Genomic DNA, 27,877 nt, shown 5'->3' on the forward strand with positions numbered 1-27,877 from the left:
TTTGTGTAACAAGCCTGATACTGTATTCAAGTTGAGCTTTTAGGCCCTCAACTTTCTAAGGTACTGAGAGATGATTACTGAGCCACATTTTTCCTTTGCTTGACAGTATAGTCTTTGAGGGAATGGTTTTGCATAAGCAGAGAGCATCATTGATGGTTTGTCATGAAACACTGACGTTTGGCTTTGCTTAGATAATTAGCAGAATCACTGGTGTGGGTTGACTTGCTCACAATTATGTATTCCTCTTAAAAACTTGGTTCGTTAATGATGTTTTCTCTTCTTTTTGAACTAGGATTATATGTTTCTTTTGAAAACGGGAGGGATTCTGTTCAGTTCAGTAATTTTAAGAAAGGTATACTCTGGCAGTCTTCCTGGGGGTGTGTGAGGAGAACCCATTCACAGGCTTCTCTCCTTGCTGCTCTCCTTCCGCACAGCTAGGAAGCAAACATGTCACTTATGCGGGGATTAATTGTCAAAGTGCATTCTGTAAACAAGTATGTGAGACTAAAGAAAAAACAGTACCTAGCATACATAGTTAAGGTAAAACAGTTACATGGATAGAGAAAAATAGTTTCATTTCACCATCCAAGAAATGAAACCTTTTGAGAACAACTCTTTAAGAAGTGTGTGCTTTGCTCTTTAGGCTGCTCCCTCAATACCTTCCAGAGCCAGGCCCCCAATGCATTATGTAGAAAAACTGCCTTTGTGTACTTCCAGCATTTTTGCCTAATTGTAGTTCAGCTTGCAGGGACTTGTTGCAGTGAAAACTCCCTGCCAAATAGGGTCTTGCCTCATGCTAGGGGCTGCATTTCTAGGAAACCCATAAAAGAAAACAAGAGCAGCAGTGATGGCTTGCTGATCTGTGGTGGCCCATAGACACAGGTCAAACATTTGTGAAGTGCCCACAAGTACTTTGTCCTCCAGGTTTGGCACCGTTTTGCTGCCAGAGCACTTGGAAGCAAAATGTGATCTGAACCTAATTGAGAAGCCAGATGTGGACGGTATGCAGTGTGCATTAGTTCCAACGATTGCCCCACTGGGGGATGCAGACAAATCTGCTTCATCCGCAGAGTTTGTTCTGTAAACACGGAGTTTGTATGTGCATTTGCTGGAAAACAAAATGCTTGTTGTTAAGGCTATTCGTGGAGGGTTGGGGGAGAGCTCACAGAATAACAAAACTAATTGGAAATGTCAGATGTAAGACAGAACCTTATTGTTTGACCATGTTGTTTGTATTTTTATTATCACAGCTAATGTGTCAGATGGTAAGGCAGTGTGAGTTAATTGGTTTCCTTCATTGGAGCCCATCTGGATCATATTTTTGTGAGTGATTTATATGTTAAATTAGGGGATAGGATATACAAGAAAATCCTTTTCATTACGTTCTCTAAAGAGAAATTGGATCAAAGGCAGGCAGTGCATTTATCTGACTGTTGTTACCCTTCTTTTAAAAAAATTAAAGCGTCAGTCTCATACACATGTTTGATTATGCTTTGTTTTCAGAAGGAAAGGGATTTAAGCAAAAAAGTTAACACCCTTCCTTCCAGTCCTATTCCTCTGTAGAATCAAGAGCAACATCCTTTTTCGAACAGATGAGCAGCCAAATGGTGGGGTGGGGGTGTTTCCGAAATGCTACAGACAACTTCTCTTTCGCAATACCCTCCCTAACCTTTTCCTGAAGTCTGCCTTGGTGTCTAGCTCCAGATCCTTGCATCTTCTCACTCTACCTTCCCCACCCCACCCCAAGTTCAGTAAAAGATGAAGAACTATTGCCAGGGCTGGCCTAAGACACTTTGGCACCTGAGGTGAACCACAGAATGGTGCTTCCCTGCTGCCAGGGTAGAAGGGTTGGGTCAATCTCTACATAAACAACCAGGGCAGGGGAGTGAAGATCTAAATCAGGAACAGAGGGGTGGGGATTCAACCTTGATGGTTGAAGTGGGAATCAGAAGCCATTGTGAGCGTACCGCAGCTGTTGCTATCATGGTGGCGGTGGCAGCAGCAGGCAATGTATTCCTTGGAGGCTAGATCTGCTGCCGCAGTGGTCCTACCACCTGAGGTGGCTGCATCACCTTGCCTGGTGGGTGGGCTGACCCTGGCTGTGGCTCGCTAGTAAAACACTTGCTTTGTCTGCAAGGGTTCCAAGATTAAATCTCTTGGAGAGAGATCCCTTCCAGAAACCTTGGAACACTGCTACCATTAAGTGTAGATAATACCGAACCAGATGGACCCAACGGTCTGATTCGGGATAATGCTGTTTCCAATAATATGATGAATTGCAAGGTTATAAGATTCTATTTAAAACTTTCATATTTGCATGTTTTCCCTTCGGGTTTTACCAAGGAGTTCTTTGCAAAGTCATAAAAGGCATGGGGATTTGGGGAGCATGGGATGTCAGCAAAGGGTTGGTAAAAAATTGATGCTACACTTTGCCTAAGCAGAAGCGCTTGCACAAAGCCACCATGGTATACCACCCAAGGACTTTAGCCACGTATGAAGGCTGCCAAAGGGTACTTCCATCTTGTGGCACACAAATGTGCAGTGTTTAACAACTCGTTCTAATGTCTGTCTGGCAGCACACGGTGTCTTCAAGTGAAGTGGTCCAAGTTAAGAGGAGTTTGGAAAGTACTAGTTTGACATTCGATGTGAGACATCAATGTTGTATTCAGTATAAGGTTGGGGGAGAAGAGAGGTAATCTGCAACCATAATTTGGTTGACAACACATGAAATTTGACATGTGCCTTTCCCCTCTCTTTAGAGCCGCCAGCAGATGCATATAGTTGAAAGAGGTCTGCTGTTAATAGTGTAGTAAACCAACTTCTGGTAAGCTAATGCAGAATGCAGAGTTCCCTCATTAGAAAACCTGTTGATACTTATGAGACTCTTGAGAGTAGCGACTTGTGTGATAACTAATACGTTGCCCGCTGTTGCTGCAGAAGAACATTTGCACAGAAAGGACACAATGTGTTCAACAGTCATAATGTAGGCTGGATCATGTACCTCTGTATTGGCAGAGCCCCCACCACCTCTGCCATTTTGCTCACTGGCTGCGATTTTGCTCATTGCCTATTCATTTCTATGCAAGATGCTGATTATGTCTGTGAAGAGCAGAAATCAGAAGAGTGATTTCAATCATGACTGTGTTAATTTGATGTGAGCTTTCAGCTGTTTATGAGCTTTCGTCTTAATGGTTCTAATTGTCAGTTATAATGTGAACACCATTATACAATAATGTACAGTAATTTACTTAGTAAATGAGAATCTTGTTCCAAGGACCATACTGCAGCATGCCATGGAGACCTAATCCCTGCAAATTAGCATGCTTACAGTGGCTAGGGCTTGATTCTCTGACAAGGGCCTCTCTTGAAACGGCTTCTGAATTTCATCCAGGCAAGTTAGTGCACTTTCCCAGTCCTTTTTCTGCATGATGTTATTAACTTAGTTAATAATAACAAAGACAATGCAATACAATACAGAATTGCATGGTAACTCTTTGCTGCTTTGGCAGAATCCATATGCACAGAAAGGGCATGCTGGGCTGGTTCACGTATATCACCAAGACATAGAATCGTAGAATTGTAGATTTGGAAGGGACCACAATGGTCAGGAACATTTTGCCCAATGTGGGGCTCGAACCCACAACCTTGAAATTATGAGCCTCATGCTCTACCAACTGAGCTGGATATGGCAGTACCTGAGCAAGCCTTGGACTCACATATGTCCTCACCCACTCTCATTCAAGTACAGTGGTACCTTGGCTTACAACCCTAATCCGTTCTGGAGGTCTGGTTGTAAACCAAAACAGGTTGTAACCCAAGGCGCGCTTTCGCCAATGGGGCCTCCACCCAAAAATGGGTTGTAATCCAAAAAAAGGGACACGCACTTCCGAGTTTGACGTGGTTTTAATCCAAAACGGTTGTAATCCAAAGCGGTTGCAAACCAAGGTACCACTGTAGTTGCTTCCTCTTTAGTGCAAACCGTAGAGAACTATTGGAGCTGGAGTGCCAAACTGTGGCTAATTACCGGTTAAATTTATATCCCGCAGTTCTTCCATCATGGAACTCAAGGCAGCGTTCATAGGGTTCCTTAGGTGGTCTCCCATCCAGACACTAACTAGATCTAAACCTGCTTAGCTTCAGCAGTGTGGCTTTCTCGTGTACTGTTAGACCAATCTGGGCGGGGGAGGGGGTTGTATGTGCCTTCCAAACAAGAATTGCAAGCCACTGCTTCAAAGCGTGATAGGAGGGCAAACAAAAAGGGACAGGTGCACAAAACTCTTCTCTGTAACAAGGAACCAAAAGAGCATTGTGCCCAAAAGGGCTTTAGTGCTGTTTTCTTTCATGGAAGCCAGAGGTGCTGGAGGAAGAGCAGCTGTTGAAATGGAGGGCAATTTCAATAGCAGTTTGTGACACTGCTTTTGAAAGACAAAAACAGCCAGATATCGCAGTAGGGGAGTGCAAGCCCTTGGGCAACAGTAAAAAAAGCTATTTGGATCTCGGCGTGTTTTTTGAGTCTCACAAATTTCCAAGGGACAAAGATATGAACAGTGGCGGGTGGTGGTGCTCACCTGATCTCCTGACGGCTGAGTTGCTGCTGCTGCTTACTGGGACATGGGGGCAGTGGAAACATGCCTGGCAGAACCAATCTTGCACTCCTAACAGTGCATTTGCACTCAGCCAACCTCCACACTGCATCACCTCTCCCCCTCTCCTTCCCGGTAAGCAGCAGTGACTCAGCTGCCGGGAGGTCATGCAAACACCACCACGCTGACCACTACTAGATATGGGTTCTGCATTGGCTTATGGCAAAGTAATTCAATGCAAGGATGCGGATTTTCATTGTATTTTACAAGGAAAATGGAGTTTGTCAGTGGGACCTTAATCCTGTGTTATCCAGAGGGTTACATGTGCAATACCTAAGGGGATTTTATAGATCTACTTTTGAAATACTTGTATTCTGGTTTCCAAATAAGATGCACTCTGGAACACGGGACATGACTTTACACTAAAAAATAAAAAATTAAAAAATCTGGATCCGATCCAGTATATCTTCAATATAAAATAAACATTCTCATAATTCAGGTCAGTAAATAATAAATCAGCTAATTTCTGCTTGACAGGCTTCAAGGATATTATTAGTTTCCAGTCATCAAGAGGTTGTTCTGGCAAAAGCACAGGTGAAATTGTGCAAGTCTTAGTTTAAAGGGTGTTTGGTGAATGGAATATCTAAGTTATTATGTATTTATTTTTGTTTATTAAACTTAAATACTGCTCTTCATCTGAGGACCACTTGTTTTGTGGAGGGTTTCATGTTTTGTGGCATTTAAATTTCAGGTACGGCTTGACTGGTGATATACGCCAAGCCATGTTAGATGTATCACTCACTAGTTTGGCTTTCATTGTACTGTAAAGAGAAAATGTCTGTTGACTGGAGAGAAAACAGTTCAGTGATCCTTCAGACTTAATTTTCTGATGATTAGCAGTTTTATGCATTCATCCAGTTATACATGTCATATAATGTGTTAATCTAACGATGTGTTTTATTACGTGGCTCGGCCTACTGGTAAATCCTACATTCGCTAATAAGCCTTCGAGCAAGAGAAGATAATCTTGTCTCCTTAGAGTTCCTCTACTGACTCATTCATTCCCCTGTACTCTGCCTCTGCTTGGAAGAACATCTTGGGATTGTCTTCATGAAGTATTCAGTGTGGTCTAATTTTAAGGAAGAAGGATGGCTATAATTCTTATGAAAGCTTGCCTTGTCTGGGCTTCTCTTCTGTCCAAGACGGTTGTCAGTTACAGCTTGTGTTCATGTAATTGTCTGAGCTGATGCACTTACCCTGTTGTGATTGTCTCTTGTGTTTCCCATCTTGTGACTAGGGAATTGGATATGTCTTTAATTAATGATTTTATTGCAATAAAGTCTCCATTTTACAGCAGAATGCTTCATCTTCCAGTAGTGAAATATTTAATCTCCATCTGGCTGATCTTTTCTGCGAATGCCCTGTGATAATTAAGAGGAAATTGGGAGAGGAAGGTCTGAAATTAAAATGTGTTCTGCAGATGTATGGATGGTCTGCAGGAATGGTTTTGCATAGTCTGAGAAAAGAAGCTGTGGAGTAGAACAGCATAGTCTTATTTTATGGTATTGTCATCTTGCTGTCTGCCAGAGGCAACTAGCTTTCAATCATTCAAATGTCAGAGTGCATGCAGAATTTCAGTTTGAAGGATCCATCCATTGGGCACAGCACCATTAGACATTGATGAGAGCCTGATGGCAGCATTTTATTTTCCCCTGAGGTTCACCTCTAGGATGTGTCAGTGCTGCTTCACTGTAATTATGATATAATGATAGACTAAAAGTTAGGCATCTTATCTCAACATAATTCCAATTTTCTACAAGTTTAATCAGAGACTTGTGGGGCAGGGTGGGTGTGTGCTGTTGAGATCAGGAGAGATTTGTTGGAGGTGATGATGTTAGATAAGACTGACAGCAAGTTCCTAGTAGAAAGAAGTTATTTTGAATTGGAGAAAAAAATCAATAAAGAGGTTGGAGAATTTGACAGAGTTAATGAGACCCATTTAATGGAAGGCAACAGATACAGTGATGCTAATGCTTTAAAAATTACCGTAGATTCTCCAGCTCTAGAAAGCTAGAAGTGGACAAAGATCCCCCCTCTTTTTTAAAAAAAGAAGACACATATCAGAGACACTAGGGAAATGTTTTTACCGTCTGAGTTTCTTTTTAAAAAGGTTATAAATAGTAACTAGGCTCGGCTAATAAAAGAGGCCAGATTGGGTTTTGAAATCATACCAAATGGATAGTTTCAAGATTCACAGGAAATTGTGTGTACTTTTATTAAATAAAATTGTGGCATGAATTGGCCGCTACTTTCTTTACTCATATACTGCATACTGCTGTTAAATCTATAGGTTTTACAGCTAAAACTCCATATGGTTTTTTTTGCAGCATACAAACTCTTGCAAATTAGTGAACCCTTCAGAATTACCTACCCTAGAATAATCTTCAGATGTGTGGGTGTGACCTAAATTTGACATTAAATGATTACAGCAGCCCTAGGCTTATTATTTGTTTAATTGGGAGAGCTGTCAGCTGATTAAATACTTTTTAGCTTATTAATCACCTGGTGTATTTATAACTGATTGATCAATCACATTTAAATAAACCTAGATATTACCAAATCTTAATGGAGGGGGGGGAGAGAAATGAAGATTTGATTTTTCAACTCTGCCATTCACCGGAGAGAAGGAAAGGCTACCCCAAATAAATCTTCCTTTTAAACTTAATTTCATTTCTATTTTGATATTCCATTGTTGTCTAGCTTTTTCACTGGTTTCCTGTCTAGATTGCTGATCTATACAAGATATATTCAGAAAGGTTGCATCTTCAGGCACTGACAGACCTGAAATAGTCACTGGAAAGACTATTTTAAATATATATTTTTCATTTGCTAGTATATTAAAGCGCCAGGAACAAAGAGGCTCAAAACTCAAAAGGTGTGTCTTTTACCTTCAGCCCCACTTCACCAATTAAAATCAAGTAAAGTTTCGTAAATTCAATCTACTGATTAAATCAGGGTTGGTGAACTTTTTTATTATGTGAATAGTAACTAGGTGTCATCCTCGTCTCGAAAGATTTTATGGGGTGCAGCCTTTTAATCATTGATTCTAAATATGTGTGTGTATGTGTGCGTGACCAGCTCCTCAAAGCCATACAGATTTATTCACACCCACAATTACTGCAGCCTTTTCTGGCTCCCTACTAGTCCCAAATCTTTGTCCCCATAGCCACTTCCTTTTCTTCCCATGGGCTTGAGTGAGCAGTCACAAGCACAGCCCCTCGACTGTTTGGAAAACAGAGATTTTTCTTCCTGTGACAGATAAGAAGGTACATTCATAGGGAGTTTATTGATTATTCATTTGCCACCCATCTGACTACGTTGCCCCAGCCACTCTGGGAGGCTTCTAGCAAATTATAAAACCACAGTAAAACATCACACATTAAAAGCTTCCCCAAAGGCTGCCTTCAGATTTCTTCTAAAAGTCAGATGGTTGTCTCCTGAGAACGACCTCTGTTTGGTTCCCTGTAACCTCGCTTCTTGCAATGAGGGAACCACCAGAAGGCCATCTGTGCTGGATAGCTGGACAGTGGAGATGCTCCTTCGGGTATACAGGGCCAAGGAGGTCTAGGTAGTGTTCATGGTTCTCTCTCTCCCCATTTTACCCTCAAAACAACCCTGTGAGGCAGCTCACACTGAGAGATAGTGGCTGGTCCAAGGTCATCCCTTGAGCTTCAGGACTGGGTTGGTACTTGGACCTTGGCTTGCCAGGTCCTAGTCCAACATTCTAACCACTATGCCACAGTTATCACTGCCATTACAAGATTTCCTTATATCTCAAGACAAGGACTTGAAAACCACCACAGCTACTAGTATCCTTGCTGTAGAAATCCATTCACTGTATACCACTATCCTAGGAAACACCTTTCTTTCCTGCAGCTTAAGAATGAGCTTTATGCTAGCTTAACACAGCATGAGTACATTTTAGCCTGTCTAATGTTTGGGAAGGAGAAAGTTATAATTCCTCCTTTTTTTTTCTTTTTCTTTTTTTTTTGCAAATGGTTGTACGCAATAATCAAGTTGTCTCTTAACCTCATTGCCTGAAACTGATTTCATATAATTAAGCATATTAGGAATATTTGTTTCTTGGATGATTCTGCACAGGGCACTTCAAAATACCTCTAAAATAACTAACCCCAATTATCATTATAGAGAGTCATATGCACGTGTGGCAATTAGTAATTAAAGGCTTTCTCTGTTTACTATCCTAGCCCTTTAAGAGACTGGAATAATGATGCACATTCAGAATGATCTTGGGATGGGGAATCAAAACAGAAGGGCCTGTCACCTCACATCTCTTGCTTGTAATCTCAGAGGAACATCTCCAACAGTTCCTTCACATGTGATTGAGACAGCTGGTAGGGAAAAATTATGGTGGAGTGAATTTGCAAATGTGGCTATGATTCAAAATCAGATAAACTGACTGTATTTGCTTATAATTAGTAAGGATAATTGTCAGAACTTATTGCCCTGTCATATCTTTATCGCAGCAAAGAGAGCTTTACCTGACAATCAGAGATAGCCATCGGATAATAGTGCTTAAAAATCAATTTGCTGATGCCTTATCCCTGAAATCGTGTTCTGTTCTCTGGCTAATTTTTATGTGTTTCGGCGGAGTGATATTAACAGTCCAAGATCCCAGAGATTGGCTTCGCTGTTCCATTATCCAAGCAAGCAGAACACCTTTTCTGTATTCCACCTCCTTATTTAATGTATCCAACTTCCAATTTGATGTTTCGCTGAGTGAGATTTATCTATGTGTTCTCTGTTTATAAAAGGATGATGATTAAAAGATTGAAATGAGTACCAGGTGTAATATAAAATATACTTGAATCAGTGATGCTTGCAGCGGCATGAAGTTAAAATGAAGAGAAGGTACCAACCTCATAAGATATCTAATTTGTTTACTTGGCAAGGCCTAGAGCAGGTTGTACAGGCTGGGTTTGTACAGTGGCTATGTACATTACTTTTTTGCCCAAAATAGAACCTCTTCTCTTTTCTGCTTCTTATTTTTTATTTACTCATCAAAGAGATTATAAAATATTTATAAAATAATATGTTAAAAACAAGCTGACCTAAAAAATATTCAATCTATAAGTATAACCAGCAGTTCAATAAATGAAAATTGCATGTTAAAATTACATGTATTGACATTTATTTATGTAATAGGATTTGTAAGCTACAGTACTTAATACTGCTTAGCTGAAACACTGGTCAGTGCTATGGCAATCTCCTGGCTTGGCTGCCCAATGCTTGTGGAATATCATTCATCATTTTTCACACGTAGCACACCCTTTGTCCTTTTGAAGCTGTTCACCCACACCCTGCCACACCCTTCTCACATCACAACATAAACTTGCCCAGGCCAGGCAGAGCCACTGTGCCACCTTTCCAGCAGGTGGGTCACCGTTGCTTTCTTTGGGGAGGAGGTTGGCATGGTGCAAGCACACCAGCAGGAGCACAGAATTGGCTCCACTGAGGCATTTATACCACATTGACTTCCCCACTCCCTTGCACCTTCCGTTCTCTCAGGAAGCAACCTTGACCTGCCAGGAAGCTAGCATGGCAGCTCCATCTCACTTGGCAAGCTGCTTCTCTCTGGATTTTGGAGTCACACAGGGCACCATTGGAAGTTTAGACACCCAGGAGGTCCTCCCTGGTGCTGAATTCTGCATAGCAGTTATGAATTCCAAAAGCATTGTCGGCAATTCTTTAATTCTACTAAGTCAGGGACAGTCTTTGGGGTTTCCTCCGGATGTTGTTGGACTACAGCTTTCATCCCTTACAATTGGGCTGCCTAACAACTTTTCGGGAGGGGGTGATACCACATTGGGCAGAAGCAGATTTAGGGTAGCGCAACCAGTTTGCTCACACTGGGTGCCAAACTGAGAGGGTCGCACAGGGGGCACTTTAACAATGACGAACGATGGAAGATGGGAAGTATTGGGATGCCAAATTTTGGTGTTGCACAGCTGCCGCTGAAATGTTAAAGCCCAAAGTCTGCCACTGATGGTTACCCCTGTGTTTTGTATTACAAAGTTTTGTAATCCCAGCACAGAAGTAGCTTGCCTCTTTGAAATACATGTTCATGTAGATATACCCATTTATGATACATGTTGTATATGACACCCCCCTTCCCCAAAAGTGCTGCCCAAAAAGGGATATTTCTAATGAATCCAAATGTTCAAACAGTTCAGTTTTATAATTAAAGATGCTATGGACCTCGTAAAATTGTGACCAGCTAGATATGACCTGTTTAACTTGTGTTTTTACTCAATATCTGATTACAGAAACAAGCCTGCTTTACAGTTGTGGGCAGGTGGGAATTCAGCCACAGGTAGAGGAACGAAAAACTGGCCTGGCAGGTTGTCTTCAGAATACCTTAGAAAGACAGCCCATCCCCCACCTGTCTCCCCTCTCCATTATTGATGGGCACTTTGCTGAGACATGCAAACTGACAGATATGATCCTCCTGCAGGCTTTACTGGAAGGTGGAAGGTTCAGCATTTCTTCCCTAGCAGGGTTTTCTTCAATTTAAGCAGATTATGGTGTGAAAGATGGAATGAGAGATCAGAGTTGGCAGGAAGCTGTGATTTGAATAGGACCTTCAATTTCTTTGACAAGAGTAATGTTCTTATGAATGGAGATGGACCCCTGGTCTGTGATGATAGGTAGGAGGATTGCCTTTAGGAATGATAGGCATTTTGGACAATGAGCAAATTGATTCGCTAAAAGCAGGTGTGCCACACCTTCCTTGGAATTAGAGTCACCTAGCTGCAACTTCTGTTTAACATGCTGGTAAGGCAGTGTAGTTTCTTGTTGTTCATTCTCGTTGAAGAAAAAGGTCGACGTGGATATAAAGTGGGTAAAAATATTATCGGCTCTGGTTTTCTACTGGTCTTACATTTGATGCAAGCAGGACCAGTTTACAGGCTTTCTCTGCAGCGGGAAGCAATTTGGGCTTTCCCAGCAAGGCCCACAATGAGTAAATAAAACTGTAGATTAAAAGTGTACGTGTTTTTCAGGTCTTTGCCTGCAAAGTATTAATTGCATCAGTTTTACCAGAATTACATGCACGTTTTTGTATTTCACATGGCTGTTCAGAAGGATTTAGTTTTAGTTATGTTGAGACAGTAGCTGTAGGATATAGCAGTATAGCAGTATATTTTTATGAATGAATAAAAATAAGTATGTAGTGCCTATGAGCAGTGAGAGACAGGGTCCCCCACCACCTCTGGGTCCGCCAGCTACTACTACTTGATCCAACCCAGTGTGTTCAGACTGGATATTACAATTCTGTAGTGCCCTCGTGTATACAATTCATATTTGAATGTGACATTAGATGACAGAGTTAGAAGGAACTTCAAAGGTAATCTAGCGAAAAGGTCATCTAGCAGCTGGTGCAGGAACCTCACTACTAAAAAAAAGCCCCGTCATCCAGTTCTTGGGCATCATGTGACTAGGGGTGGGGTGGGCATGCCAGGAAAGTGAGCTGGTAGGAGCTATGCTAGATGTTGTACCATCTACATAGGGCTATAGTGGTGTTCTGCATTCTCTTCAGAGCACCCTTGCAGGTGCCAGTGGTGCACAGAACTGGAAGCACATATGGAAGGAGCAGCAAATGGACATTTTAGCTTTGTATACGCACGTGCGCGCGCGCGCACACCCACCCACACACACACCCTTTCTCTAGCTGTTTTTGGACTAAAACTCCCATTATCCCTAGCTAGCAGGACCTGTAGTCTTTTTGTCTGGGCAGCCCAAATCCTCCATGCACACTGCACCAGACTCCAGTTGGTTGTTATCAGGTTCATGTAAACAAGCAAAGTAGATCCTCAAGCCTGTACACCTGGCCTTGATTTAAAAGCAAGAGCACAGGAACAAAACATGTGATGGTGTCTTCGCCTGGCTGCCTCGCTGTCCTAATGTTCTCTCATCATAGAATCATTGAGTTGGAAGGGACTATGAGGGTCATCTGGTCCAACCACCTGCAGTGCATGACTCTTTCACCCAACATGAGGCTTGAACCCACAGCCCTGAGATTAAGAGTCTTATGCTCCACCAACTGAGCTATCCATCAGACGGTTGCCCTTGCGTAAGAGGTTTTCAACCTTTTTGAATCCATGGCTCCCTTGACGAACTACATTCAGTCTGTAGCACCCAGGGGGGGGTGTTCAGGAGCCCAATTATGTCACCCCATGCCCACTTGCTTGCTTACTCTGAGGCACCCCAGGACCAGCCCCAGAGGCTCCATTTGCCTGGAGATCTTGTAGCCAGGGCTGCTACAACAAACAGCTGTGCAAGCCTTTGGGAGGCAGAGATGCAAGAGGGCATCAGAAGGAAGGAGGGAAGGAAAGAAAGAGGGACAGAGGCCAGTGTTGCCCGTGGCACCCCTGACCAAATTCCTATCCTACAGGTGTAGCAAGGAACATCATCTGAACAAGAAGTAGAAATGTCACAGTTTCTTTCCCTGCCTCCTTCTCTTTCCTATTTCTGCACACTGACCTATAAAGGAAACTGTGTTTGCAGCCTATTTCTGATTCACGGAGCATCTTGCAATGTTTTAAGTCTGAGACTTGCGGGCTTTTCATTCCAGTTCTGTGGTGTGTGTGGTTTTTTTCTTATTAATATCAGTCCTAAGAACTGAGGCTTGTAGACGCCGCAATGTATTTTTTGGGGATCAGAAGAAAAGGGTGTCCCCTCTGCAAGCCCTGGAATTCTGGAAGCTGTTACAAAAGCCTGGGAGTAAAGCTGTTCTTTTGTTTCAAAAATAAATAAATGTGAAAACTAACCTCTCTGTATAACAGAATACAGGCAAGTGCTTCTCATCATAAGGGTGAGAAGCTAGGGAAGGAAGTGATTTATGGCCGAGAAACAGGACATACGATCAGTACAAATTCAAACCAGGTCATGGCTTCACCTCTGATTGAGCTTGAGATTATATAACCACAGTGATAAGATAGTGACAAGTTTTCCGACTAGACTCCATTTTTCTGGGTTTCTTTGAAGGGAGTGATGAGTTTAGCTAATAAAGCATCAGTTTCTAGCTTAGGTGAATCCTGAAAAGCAGCAGAAAGGTGTAGCTATAAAGTCAGTCATTGTTGACAAAACTCTCTCTGCTTTAAGCAACTGGATAATTTTTAGCTGCCATGTTATTCAGATACTGTTTTTTTCTTTGCTGTCCTATGCAGGTTGAGGGCTGAGGGAAGGAATAATTAATTACCTGTCAGGTTGTTGTTTTTTGCTGTATCCAATGGAGTTGGGCATACGTAGCATACATTCCTCACCAGTGTGGTTTTCAAAACAAAGTTCTGAAGTTTTTAAAACAGGCAGAACCTCCTTTGCCATCACAAACACAAAATAAGTTGATGTAGCAGAATTTGGACTGTGCAGTTCAAGCAATTGGGTGTCTGGGACAATCAGGATGATGGCAGTTTTTCTCCACTGCACTGGAAAATGAAATAAATATTGTACAAAACTCTGTCCACTGTTTCCAGATGCCCATGGTATTTAATATAACTGAAAGAACTATAGTTTTCTCTAAATAAGCATTTCCATATTTTTCTCTTATACATATTGGTGCTGTTTTGGAAACAATATTGTAAATAAATACAACTCCTCCATTGTTGCTATGATGCTCAAACAATTTTCTAACCAATAAGGTTAGCTATTATTTGAGGTGATCAATGCATTTAAGTAAACTCTTACCTGTTTTAGAGATGCCTGTTCAATGCAATAAATATGTCCTTGTGTATTATAAATCAGTAACTGTGTAAAGATTGTCATGGTGGCATTGCTATTTGAGACAAACGTAATATTTGGAAAGGAATGGTACTTGACAATATATGGGATCTTGCCTGTCAGACTTACATTTAAAAGTCTTGTGTATTGACTATTTTTCAGCTCTGATGCAGCAAGGTTTTTATAACTCAGTTTTTTGGGGGGGAAGAGGTCAGAGATGAATATGAAGGGTGGATTTCAGTGGGTTTAAGCGTGTTTAACTGTTGAATTGTGGCCCGGTGTTCGCTTCAGGAGACAGCCGAAAATCTGATTACATTTGATTTATGCCTGAACAAGATAAAAACAGAGTGCAAACTCTTGGCGGGTGGATATGGGTGTGTTTGAGTATGCAAGCACGAGCACGTGCATGTATCTATGTGGGGGTGGGGGGACTGCTTCTTTTATTTATACGACCCCTATGCTGCAGAGAGCAATCCTCCCAGTCTATAAAGTGTGCCATGTTGGGCACCAATATCAGCAAACCTCCTTTTACAGTGCACAGGCGCAATAACTTTCCATCAAAAAAATTATCTTGCTTGCTCGGCTGCAGCGTCAGTTATTTAAGCCCCCCAGGCTCTCCTGTGAATATTGCAGGTGGGTTGCCAGCGTACAGGAGTGTAATAGAAGCTCAGGTGGGAGAAGTTTATCTGCTTGTGTACGTGCTGCTGTGTCATATTCTTGCATTTCAGTGTTATGCCTTACTTTTGAAGGGGAGAAAGATTTTTCCTGGACAGCGAGCCAAGCTACGTGCCCCAGTCCCTCAACGTATATTAGTAAAATAAATCTAAACTGAATGAGCATGCCAAGTATAAAGGGCTGGTGGGCTGAAACTTAACTTTGCAGGAGTTAGAGAAGTCCTTCTAAAGCAGAGGGGCAAGGGAACCTCCAGGCCCTTCATTCTGCTCCCTTCCTTGTTTCTCAAGTGCCTTTCCCTAGGCTTCACCACCCGCTTCAAGTGCCTTGAAGTGTGACTATGCTTCTTGCATGCCTGCCCATATGCAGGATTGGAGAGAGGTGTGTGAAGGAAGCTCTGGTTTTTATGTGGCTGGAATAGCGTACAAAGCTGAGTCACTGCTGCTTACTAGGAGGGAGCAGGGAGGCAACAAGGAGGTCAGCACAGTGTAGACGCACCAGCAAGAGTGCCAGATTGGCTCCGCCAATGTGTTTGCAGAGCACCAAACTCCTTGCCATAACCCCGCTCCTTCCTAGTAAGCAGCAACAGCTCAACTGTTTGGGACATCTGATGAGCGTTGTCCAGCCACACTGTCCACTACTGGCTATTCCTTATGCCAACTCTCAGTCTCCGCCCCCCGGAATGTACAAGTGCCAGGAACGGGGTGCCTGGAGAGAGCAGCTTGCCTAGGGCAGTAGAGCGAGTTCAAATTTGAGCTGGGTCATTTTCATTCACAGCTTAATCTTTTAACCAGAGCTCCATTCTAGCCCTCTAGGCTTTGAGTTCATGTCTCTTGTGGGGAGTATTTGCTAGTGCATAAGACTCATAGAGACACACAGTGTGTGAGATAGAGAACCTAGCAATGGAAACATTGGTATTTAAGTAAAGGAAAAGTGTGAGTCCCAAGTATTATTCAGCTGATAACAATTACCTGCGTGCCAGGTGGGATTCACATTCTTTTGTGCATGTGGCACTTAGGTCAGGGGGAAAAATGGTGCTTAAATATTTTCACAGTTGCCTACTGTTTTATCTCGAGCAAGTTAATTACTGCCTGACACCATACAAAAGGTGCTGTATAATAGCAGCTCTGCTTAATTGTAATAGAATATTTTGCATTGCTAGGAAAGATCTGAAGACCACAGTGTGTATGTCACAAACATTATTAATGAGCTCCTTCTGATACAGGCAGGTGTGTTCTCATTCATTTTGGGTTCACTTACCCCAAATCCCATAAATTTTGAAGCACGTTTTCTTTATTAGTTCATCTTTTCCAGGTTTGAACTCTATCAGTGAAAACCGATTCCACAATATGCATTGCCCCTGGAGGTGGTGGTTTATTTGCATTAGGTGGTTGTTTTGTTTGTAGTGGTACTGTTACCACCACAAACAAACATATACATCAATGTGCTGTTCTAAACAAATAAAGTTGCACTCTGGATAGTTTTCTTGTTTCACTGCCAGCATCACAGTCCATTTTTGTGCTGACAATTTGCTACTGAGCAGTTAGAATATTTATGAACATTCACAACATGACAAGCAGACCATCTAACGAGGAAGTTACCATTATTATTGTTATTATTATTCTAAAGACTAAAATAGTTACTTAATTAGAAATAAAATCCATATCTCAAAACCTGGAGGATTGAGGACCAAAAAAATTAACCAACTGCCTAAAAATGTCATTGAAGCAGATCAGTAATGCTGTTCCAGACTATCAGAGATCAAAAAACTAATTTCCAACAGTTCAGCCACCCAGGTTTCTGTGATATCAGAGTGTTCACACAGCAGCCCTGAATTTGGCAGTATAATGTTGATATTAGCTTGTATTCTGATGAGAAGAATTCTGGAACAGTCTTTGTTAAGGTAGAAGAGGAAACTGTTCTAAAAAGGAGTTGAATAAATATTTGATTGGTCAGCTAGGATAAACTTTAGTGCCTCCTAGATAAACTTGTTCTTTTTAAGGTATCAGAAGTGGCTATGGGCAGATTTGGCATAAAAGGGCTCAAGTTACAATATACTATGTGGATCGTGATAGGAGATTACAGGACTTGTTGAAGGCTATGTGTTGGAATTGTGAATTCAAGTGAAGGCTTTTTGAAGAGGTCATCTGAGGAAGAAGTTGGAAAATTGCCAGATTTAAGAACTCTGAGAACTCTATATCGCTGGTAGGATTCTGCAAGCAATTGTGGACTTTAAACACAGCAATGACTTTGAAGCAAATAATCCTCTCTTGGTTCAGAGAGAGAAGACCACTTCTAACATATGTAAAGTGTGCGCATATGTACGTGTGTATGTTGGTGTTGTCCAAGTAAAGACAGCTCTGCTAAACAGCTGTTTTCTCTGGTGAGCTTAACTGCTGAGTTTCCACAGCGCATACTAAAAGATTCAATCCGCCTCTCTTTTTTCATTTTCTATCTGTCTTTGATTTCTTGAGAAAATATTGCAGCTGCCTTTTCAGAGGCTGAAGGTAAAGCTTGTTTTCTTTAATTATATGATTGAAAATCATATGAAACCACCAGTCTGTTGCTTATTATTTGTATTTTGATGTGCTGTAATCATTTGCTTGGTACCTCATTGCACATCACCTAGAACTTTATATCACATAAGGCAACTGATAAATATAAACAACAATAGCAACAACGTTTTTAAAATTGATTTGAATCTTTTTTCTAGAATGACATTCTACTGTGACTGTTTTCATAGTAATGTATGTGGAATACATTTCTGGAATAAAGACTATATATAATGCCTTACCTAGACCTGCTTTAATGATTGTAAGAGAAATAGTATTTCACTGTGGCCTGATTTGCACGTCATGGGAAGGTAGAATATGAAAGAAGCCTTGGCTACAGGTCGTGGTTAAGGACCACTTAATCACTATCTTGGGTTCAAATGACATACTAAGTCAAACCTTGGCTTAGCTGCCGTGTTGTATGGAGCTAAAGTACTGGATGGCACAATGCAGGTGATATTTCCTCCCTGGGTGCTAGCACATTTGCTTCAAGCGATAGTTTGGCTTAGTGTTACGTGTGAATGTGGCCTGCCTGTTCTGAAAATGCCTCCAGTGGTTGGAAGAGGAATTGCTGTTAATTTTCTGCTCCTGGTTCAACTTTCCCTGGAAACAGCCACTGGGAATAAATGCTGAGGGTATCAAAGACGCTGTTGCAGAATATCTTGATGTTCTTGCATATTTTAAGCAATATTAATGTAGCCTACTGGGGGGGGGGCACCTAGCTCCCATTTTTGATGAAAGTGAAAGGGGGTTTGACAGATACATGAGTGTCCTGCACAGAAGTAGCCCATCGGAGAGGAATCCCTGGTGCTGAGAAGTTTCATATCAAAGCCGAACCATTGCGTTGAAGGCTCTCTCCTAGTTGTTAGAACCAGCGTTGATCTTTCCAAGCGATCCCTTGCTAGTGTCTCGTGTGTTTTGTTAGGACTGCTCCCTCCCCGCTCCCCAAATTCTGTCAGTGATAAACTAATTACACGCCATACATTTTTAATGCTTTAATCTCCCATCATTTTCCTAGAGAGGAGTAATCCCCTTTCCAAACAAATGCCATGCATGGCCAGGCACTCATTGCGAAATGTATGGTTTTCATTAAGCCCCCATTGTTAATAAGAAACTTAATGGATGTTTCAGATAGAAATGGAAGGGCAGGCAAGGCAGCGCAAGCAGCATGCTGAACGATTGCAGCAATAATACTGCACTGCCAGTACAGTGCCAATAGCAACATTTCACCAGTATTATGTGTGTGTTCATTCATCTTAGAGTTGGAAGGGACTCAAGGGTCATCTAGTCCAACCCCCTGCAATGCAGGAATCCCAGCTAAAGCATCCATGACAGATGGCCATCCACCCTCTGCTTAAACACCTCCGAGGAAGGAGAGTCTACCACCTCTTGTGGGAGTCTGTTCCACTGCCAAACAGCTGTTACTGTCAAAATGATTTTCCTGATGTTTAGTCGGAATCTCCTTTCTTGTAACTTGAAGTCATTGGTTCGAGTCCTACCCTCCATAGCAGAAGAAAGCAAGCATGCTCCCTCCTCCATGTGACAGCCCTTAAGATATTTGAAGATGGTCTCATGACTGCAGTTGGTGGGTCCAGAGAAGTGACACAAACTCATGCACTCACTCACTTTTTTTTCTCTTACAGACAAATCCCTAACCCTCCCCTCCACACACACACACACACACACACACACACACACCCCACATACCCTCTTTCTGTCTTCCCAACCACAGGACACAGGTTTTGTTTTATACTTTAAAATTGTTATGGGTTGTATCTAGCCTTAGTCATTTTTCACAGTAGACCCATTGCAATGAATAGACCTGACTCACTTAGGTCCCTCGACTGAGCAATGGTTAGTTGGCTACAACCCTAGGCAGTTTGTTTTAAACGAATATTTTAGTTTTGTCTTTTGCGAACTGCTTAGAGGCCTTCTGCTTTAGTCGTTAAATAAACACACAAAAATAAAATAAGGCAGAGTAAAAGGGTGACTTGCACCTTGCTTCTTAGCTCCAGCCATGCATGCTGTCTGTCTGTCGCCTTTCCTCCACTCCTGACCAGGCCCTCATTCCCAAGCAAACTGTTCCAGCTGAGGAGGCCTCCCTCAAGGGAACCAGATACCTAGGGCAGCAGACTGCTAACTGGAGTTCCTGTTTCCCATGCCGTTCCCTTCCTTCCTTAGTCTTCCATCCCTGCCCTTTCATGGACAGTGTCCCCACATGAAAAGTCTTTGGTGAGGTAAACATACCAAAATACCATATTTTTCAGTGCACAACACACCCCCACTTTTAAGGAAATGGGGGGGGGATTGCTCAGAGTTACTTGAGCCTTTTTTGGGACAGGGGATTGTCGACAATCACTCAGCTGCCTGACCACACGCCTCAACAAAGCCACCAATCATCTGACCGGCTGTCAACAATCTCCTGTCCCCCCTCTGCACTATCCGTGTATAAGACGACTACCAATTTTGAACATTTTATTAAAAAAAACCATTGTCTTATACAGTGGTACCTCAGATTAAGTACTTAATTCGTTCCGGAGGCCTGTACTTAACCTGAAACTGTTCTTAACCTGAAGCACCACTTTAGCTAATGGGTCCTCCTGCTGCAGCCGCGCCGCCAGAGCATGATTTCTGTACTTATCCTGAAGCAAAGTTCTTAACCTGAAGCACTATTTCTGGGTTAGCGGAGTCTGTAACCTGAAGCGTATGTAACCTGAAGCGTATGTAACCCGAGGTACCACTGTACACGGAGAAATACGGTATATGGAAGTGAACCACTCAGTGAAAGGATAAAGCATAAGTGGCCATGGAGGGAAGCACAGTATAAAGATACTGTTTTTCAGTATACCTGATATTTACAGTAACTTCTTCTGCTCTACATTAGAAGGAGAGGGATAAAAGGGTACAGTACCTTGGGAGATGAAAGCCAATCAGAAAGGCCGCTTGTTAAACTCAGTGAAAAATGAACTCTGAAAAAGGCAGGTGTGGTGATCCTTTGAGGACATTTTGGAATAATTGTACCAATAATGCATTAAAATGTCACCAGGGGAACTGATTAATTGGTGTTGCCTTCATTTTTCTCTTCCATTTGCTTGCATTCTTGTCCTGACAGCTTCCTAATAAAAAATAAAAATAGCGATGTTTGGCCCCACCACTATATATGAAGTCTTTTATTACTGCAGAATGACATATGTGAAACCTTGCAACTGACATTCATAGACTTAAATGCCTACTCCTTCAATTGCTTTATTAATGCATTGGCTTTCAGTGTAAAAACAAACGCACCGAAACCCTTGAAAAATTCCGATTATGACTGTGACATTTATCATTTTATAATAGAAGCATTAGTAGCTTCTGGACTGAATGTTGGCTCACACATTTTCTGCAATAGAAATCTCAACTTTCATTTATTAGCTTAATGTTAACTGCAGGTCTGTTTTCACAAGAAAAGCATGCCTCACTTTTCCATCATATAAAATTGATGCCACCTTAACGAAGGTGGTTGAACATGGGGCACACTGCCTTGCTGCCCAACGACGTCATATGTTACAGCTTGTAATTATTTTCCATAAATGACAGTGACTGAGGTCTGCCTTTCCATTGGCCAGAGGGCCCTCAAGTAGTTAATTTTCAGTGACATGAAAGGGAAGCAAATGGTTCACTGTTTAATTTATTGTGGTGGTATTTTGACCAATGGGGGAAGATGCTTGTGAGATTTTCTGTCTCCAGTGCCAAAGGGCCTTGGGTACTATGTACATTGACTTGGAGGTAGGGTGGGGAACCCAGTTTGCTGCTCTGCCTTGGGCAACAAAATGATTTGGAGCAGTTCTTCCAGTGATGGTGGGCTGCTTCTTACAGCTGGCTTGCTTCTTTTGTGTATTCTTAGTATGCTTGTAGGGACGCGGGTGGTGCTGTGGGTTAAACCACAGAGCCTAGGACTTGCCGACCAGAAGGTTGGCGGTTCGAATCCCCGCGATGGGGTGAGCTCCCGTTACTCGGTCCCAGCTCCTGCCAACCTAGCAGTTCGAAAGCACGTCAAAGTGCAAGTAGATAAATAGGTACCGCTCTGGCGGGAAGGTAAACAACGTTTTCGTGTGCTGCTCTGGTTCGCCAGAAGCAGCTTAGTCATGCTGGCCACATGACCCAGAAGCTGTACGCCGGCTCCCTCAGCCAGTAAAGCGAGATGAGCGCCGCAACCCCAGAGTCGGCCACAACTGGACCTAATGGTCAGGGGTCCCTTTACCCTTTACCTTTAGGATGCTTGTAAAGAAGCAGGAGAAATGTTTGCATCTATGTAATTGTGTGAATAGTCAGTTGCATATCTGGTGGGAACAAAGGCCCACCCAGAAAGTAGTTGAGTATGAAAGCAGACAGGTCACCAAGCCATTCAGCAAGTGAACAAACGGGTTGGGCAGTTTTGAGCACAGCTTGGCCTAAGGAATCAGGCCACAGTCTGAAGCTTCATAGGAGGACCAAGTGGAACCCTATTATCTTATTGACTCCCCTGCAGGGATGGTAGCCATGGTAACACTCTCTGGCCTTCTGCAGCAGATGATGATCATATACCCTTCAACATTTCTCCAATGAAAATAGGGATGTCAATAATAATAATAATAATAATAATAATAATAATAATAATACCCCGTCCATCTGACTGGGTTCCCCCCAATCACTCTGGGTGGTTTCCAACATATATAAAAACATAATAAAACATTGAACATTAAAAAAACTTCCCCTTACAGGGCTGTCTTCAGATGTCTTCTAAAGGTTGTATAGTTTCTTATCCCCTTGGCTTGGGGGGGGGGGGGGTCACATAACTCCATACCCTCCAAAATTTCTCCAATGATAATTATAATAGGGACATCTTAAGGAAAAGCGGGACGTTCTGGGATCAAATCAGAAACCACGACAGCTTCTGTAAATCTGGGACTGTATAGGGGCACTTGGACAGCCTGAAATCATACAAAAATGGAAGGCCAACTTTGTATCTTCATATGTTTACTTCACTGGTAAAATGAGCCTTCAGGAAGTGGAAGGCCTGTGGCGAGTTAACGGAGGTTTGATTTTCCTATGTGAATTTTGCTAGCACTGAAAATAATGGGGCAAGTTAGTCATAGTGAATTTTAGTCCCATTGATTTCTGTTAACATAGTCTGGGTCTAAAACTATGGCCTGGTTCTCATGGTGAAGTAGGCTGGGCTGTGGTTCACTGAGACAGCACAAATGGGCCTGGCTCCCAGAGAGGAGCTCACAGCAGTTTGCTCCTCCCTGGCCCTTTTTTTCCTCTGTGCTTTGCCGAGCTAAGCCAAGGTTTGGCTCAGAGTGTTGTTGGAACCCAGGCTCATGGTTGAGCTCTCCTCGTTAATCACGAGCAGTAGCCAAGAACCTTCTAGGTCGGACCTGCAGTGCACAATAAGTTTTAAAACCTACCTTTAAGTTTTCAGAAGGGAAATGCTTGTGACATCTCTGAATCATGGCCTTTGGGTATGGCACTTCTCTACTCCATCAGAAAACCTAGGAATGATAGAAATACCACCAAGAAGGCATGGTAGAAATACGTAATCTGCTTGTTGCTTTGGGATGCATTTTTACTCATTTTACTTTGTCATTCACTTGATTCACTGAACTGATTCCATTATAATGGTTCACTTATGTATGCAACTACCTGGGAAAAATAAAGATAAAAATCCCCCTAAAGCATTTTATTGAGTTCTTGGTCCAGAAACAGGATAATAAATAAGCCGAAGCCCAAATGCAACTGTGTGATTGAAGAAGAAGGAAAGAAAAACTGTGGACTGAAGGGAAGGCAAGGAACATCACCAGCAAAATGGAAGGTCAAAAATAGCACCTGCGATCAAAGATCCAATTCAGTGTGTTTTGTCTTGTGTGTTATACAGGAGACAGTGTTTCTACCTGTCTTTATTATTATTCTTTAGTCTGTTGGTTGTTTTTTTCAAGAAGCAATTTTGTGAATGAATAGTTTTGGAAGTGCAAGTAATTTCATCTACCTTTTGCCAAACAAACAGGCAATGTTAGCCGCAGGGAAAATTACATAGCCTAAGAATATTGCACAATAAATATGTTGTGTCACATAGACACCATCTGTAAATTATTCTGATAGACAGAACAGCTTGCCTGCCAAATTCTGAAACATGGTTTTGCATAGTACAGAAGTGTGGTAAAATAGCTCAGGGGGATTCTGGATCAGGTTGCATGAATTAAATGTTGACCTTGAACTTGCGTACATCACCTGCAAGACTGAACAGAGTGTGCTTTGCCTTTCAGGTGGCAATTGGTAGACTGTTAACTCTTTGTTTTATTTTGTGGACACATTTTAAAATGTTTAAAAAAAATCAAGCATAGAAATATATAGCTCAGATATTTCAGTTGTGAGGCTGTGCCAGTACACTTCAGTATATTAAATATTGTACGGGATAAGGATAGCTAAAAGTGATAAGAGAGAGCATTGGCAATGGAGCTGAAGACATTTAGCACTCTAAAGAAATGTCTGACATCTCTTTGTGTCACTCCCCTGTGAAACAGATTATCAATCAAGGCATGCTATTTTTTCTCGTGCTGTGTTTTTTGCACCTTTAAGTGTATACTGATTTATTTAGACTCACTGAGTATTTGCATTTAGGAATTTCTTCCAGTCTTGACTCCGGTACTGCTATGTACTTTATAGATGAATCTTTGTACTTTATAGATGAATCTTTGGTACCCCATTTCAGTAACATGGAAAGGCCACTAATTTAAAAGCATCTGATTTGTTTGGTCTAGTCTTTGGTAAAAGTATGGAGTTTGCTCTCTCATGATCCAAAGGCGATCATAGCTTTCTCTCCAGATGATGTGGTGAACGACATGATTGGCCATTGCTGCAACCTCGACGTTCTGTTGCACCAGCAGAGTTGGTTCTGTCATTTCCAGATGACAGGACTGGATAATTAAGGAAAATTCATTTCCATACATGACAGTATAGCCCCAGAGATCAAGCTGTAAGTGATTGACAGCTACCATGGGGCAAAATCACTAATTAAGAAGCTTGACCAGTTGAAGACAGTGTTGATGGGTGTCATTTGGCATGTCACGCTCCAATATTGTAAATAAAGATCTAGAGGAGGCTGGAACTGAGTTGTGTGCTCTGTCATTAATTTGTATAATGGTGTTTTATCACACTTTAGTAGCACCCGGAATAAATTTCATGTGTTGGAGGCCATGACAAAGTACATACACCATCCAATTACACCAGATATTTTCAGCCTATTCAAATCCAGGACCCACATTTAACCCAAACATGGTGGGAGTGCTGCTGTTTTGGCTCATCTTGGATCAGGCCCTGACCCACTAATGTGTCCTGATCTGCCAGTGGAAGACCAGTGAGCTACACAACATAAACAACTGAGAAACCCCACTCCCTTTTAAAATGAAGTTGGCATGGATAACCCTGTCTTGGATTTGAGTGCCAGTGGATTAATCTGTCATAGAGATGGGCAGACAGGAAGCAGCTTGCACTGAAGGAAAGGCTCTGTCTTCCTGTGGATTGGTCCATGCCCAGTGATTAAGTGGCCCCTAGAGAAAGGGACACGGGTGGTGCTGTGGGTTAAACCACAGAGCCTAGGACTTGCCAATCAGAAGGTCGAATCCCCGTGACGGGGTGAGCTCCCGTTGCTCGGTCCCTGCTCCTGCCAACCTAGCAGTTCGAAAACACATCAAAGTACAAAGTACCTTCCCGCTCCGGCGGGAAGGTAAACGGCGTTTCCGTGCGCTGCTCTGGTTCGCCAGAAGCGGCTTAGTCATGCTAACCACATGACCCGGAAGCTGTACGCCGGCTTCCTCGGCCAATAAAGCGAGATGAGCGCCGCAACCCCAGAGTCGGTCACGACTGGACCTAATGGTCAGGGGCCCCTTTACCTTTACCTTAGAGTAAGGGCAGTAATATATACCTATCCACAGGGTTGTTTTTCAGCCAGAACTCAGTTCTGGCACCTCTCAGATGGGTGCCATTGCCGTTATAAGAGAACAAGGGAGGCATTCATGGTGAGTTCCAGCACCTCTTTTTTCAGAAAAATAGCACTGCCTCTCCATCAGCTTTCAAACATGCTTTCATGTTATTCTAACATGTATATATGCAGACAGGAAATCTATGGCCAAAATGATCATTACCCAAATAATGAACAAGTTGGTGACATGCTTTCCAAATGTCAGCATTGCTTTTTGAATGTTATCTTGCCATTTTTGAAACAAATGGTAAAGAGGAGCACTTTCTATCATACTTGAAACACAGACCTATCTTAGGTCAACTATGGGACAGAAAATGGCTGTATTCATTTGCACCACTCTCGACTGAGAATGAGTGCTTTTGAAATATTTTAAGATATATTCCCAGTAACATAAAAATACCATCATGCATTATGTAAAGACATTACGTGTTGTGTATATAAATAACTTCACCCTTTATCCTTTGCTGCCTCTTATCCCTGGGATTGCCTCCCAGAACATCTGTTTGAGGCCGCTTCTCTTACTTATTTTCAAATCCATCCCCAAAGCCCATTTTTCAAGCATTTTTTTTTTAAGTGCCATCTTTGAAACAACCACAAAGTCCCCATCCCTGTGCTGTTTTCATGGACTGTTTTAGTGCATATTTTAAATATTGATGTTTATATTTTCATGTTTTAATCAGGTTGTTTTAGTTTGTGTTTTAATCATTATGTGCTATAATCATGTTTATAGTTTAAAGTATGTGTCATTAGTTTTTGTACTTGTAAACTGCTTAGAAGCCTATTTTGGAATTGTTGTTGTTGTTTAGTCGTTTAGTCATGTCCAACTCTTTGTGACCCCATGGACCAGAGCATTCCAGGCACTCCTGCCTCCCGCAGTTTGGTCAAACTCATGCTGGTAGCTTTGAGAACACTGTCCAACCATCTCATCCTCTGTGTCCCATTCTCCTTGTGCTCTCAGTCTTTCCCAGCATCAGGGTTCTTTCCAGGGAATCTTCTCTTCTCATGAGGTGGCCAAAGTATTGGAGCCTCAGCTTCAGGATCTGTCCTTCCAGTGAGCACTCAGGGCTGATTTCCTTCAGAATGGATAGGTTTGATCTTCTTGCAGTCCATGGGACTCTCAAGAGTCTCCTCCAGCATCATAATTCAAAAGCATCAGTTCTTCGGCGATCAGCCTTCTTTATGGTCCAGCTCTCACTTCCATACATCATTACTGGGAAAACCATAGCTTTAACTATATGGACCTTTGTCGGCAAGCTGATGTCTCTGCCTTTTAAGATGCTATCTAGGTTAGTTTTTGGAATTAAGCAATGTATTAATTATATCTACTGTAGCTAATGGTTGAATTTGTGTAATTGAAATTACGTGTGTTCTCCCCCTGTTTCAATCCTACTTACAACTGTTGCTTTTGTCTCCTCTGTCCTGATTTCTACACTGCAAAATCTGTCCTCTTTTACTATGTAAAATTCATGGTGATGTATACATTGAACTATAGAAAGAGAAAGCTGATTTCTAAAATCTCACACCTAGTCAGTGGCAGCTGAACAAACAACAGCAGCAACAACAACAACCAAAAACAACATATGGTATTGGTTTTGCAACGTAGGGGATAGCTTACAAATTCACACAGTAATCATATACTGTACATGCCTACGCAGGAATAGTGAGACTTACTCCTACTTACATTGGTATAGGGTTCTATACATAGGATTATTAGACTTTAGTCTCCTATTTTCTCAAAGTGATTTATCAGTTGCTGTCCCTTTAGTCAACATAAAGCGCTCCTTTGTCCTTGACACCCAGATGAACCACTGATAATGCTTGCATGAGTCCTGATGCATCTTTGTAGAATCACTGTGGATAACATTTGATTGATTCAGAGTGAGGTTAGATAGCACATTCTTATCTCCATTACTTCTACTATTGACGAGCATCCAGAAATCATGCTAGTGAAAGGAAACTGTTAAGAATTGCCACTGGGCTCTTCAAAATATGGAAGATTTTCTGTGTCTGAAGAGAACTGTGGAAACAGATTAATGGAATACAGCTGTGGCTTTTCTGTTACTGGAATGGGTGATAGCCAACTAAGTCATACCATACTTACAAGTAGACCCTTTGATATTATGACCATCAGAAAACCAATACAGTACTGTGTTTAGTGTGATGAAAGATGCCTAATTTAGGTATCTAGATCATCCTTCCTAGATTAAGGTACATCTCTGAGAGTTTGTTGCTTGGCATGATTGATTTTAGTGGATCTGCTTTGATAAAAACTT

General features: G+C 42.0%; 1 protein-coding gene across 6 annotated transcripts in view; it reads left to right on the forward strand.

The window, feature by feature from the left end:
• PTPRG (protein tyrosine phosphatase receptor type G) overlaps nucleotides 1-27,877 on the forward strand; it is a 538,241-nt gene that overhangs the window by 285,385 nt on the left and 224,979 nt on the right. The window lies entirely within an intron of this gene.

The sequence above is a fragment of the Podarcis filfolensis genome, assembly GCF_964270895.1.
Source record: "Podarcis filfolensis genome assembly, chromosome: 2".
Lineage (NCBI taxonomy): Eukaryota > Metazoa > Chordata > Lepidosauria > Squamata > Lacertidae > Podarcis > Podarcis filfolensis.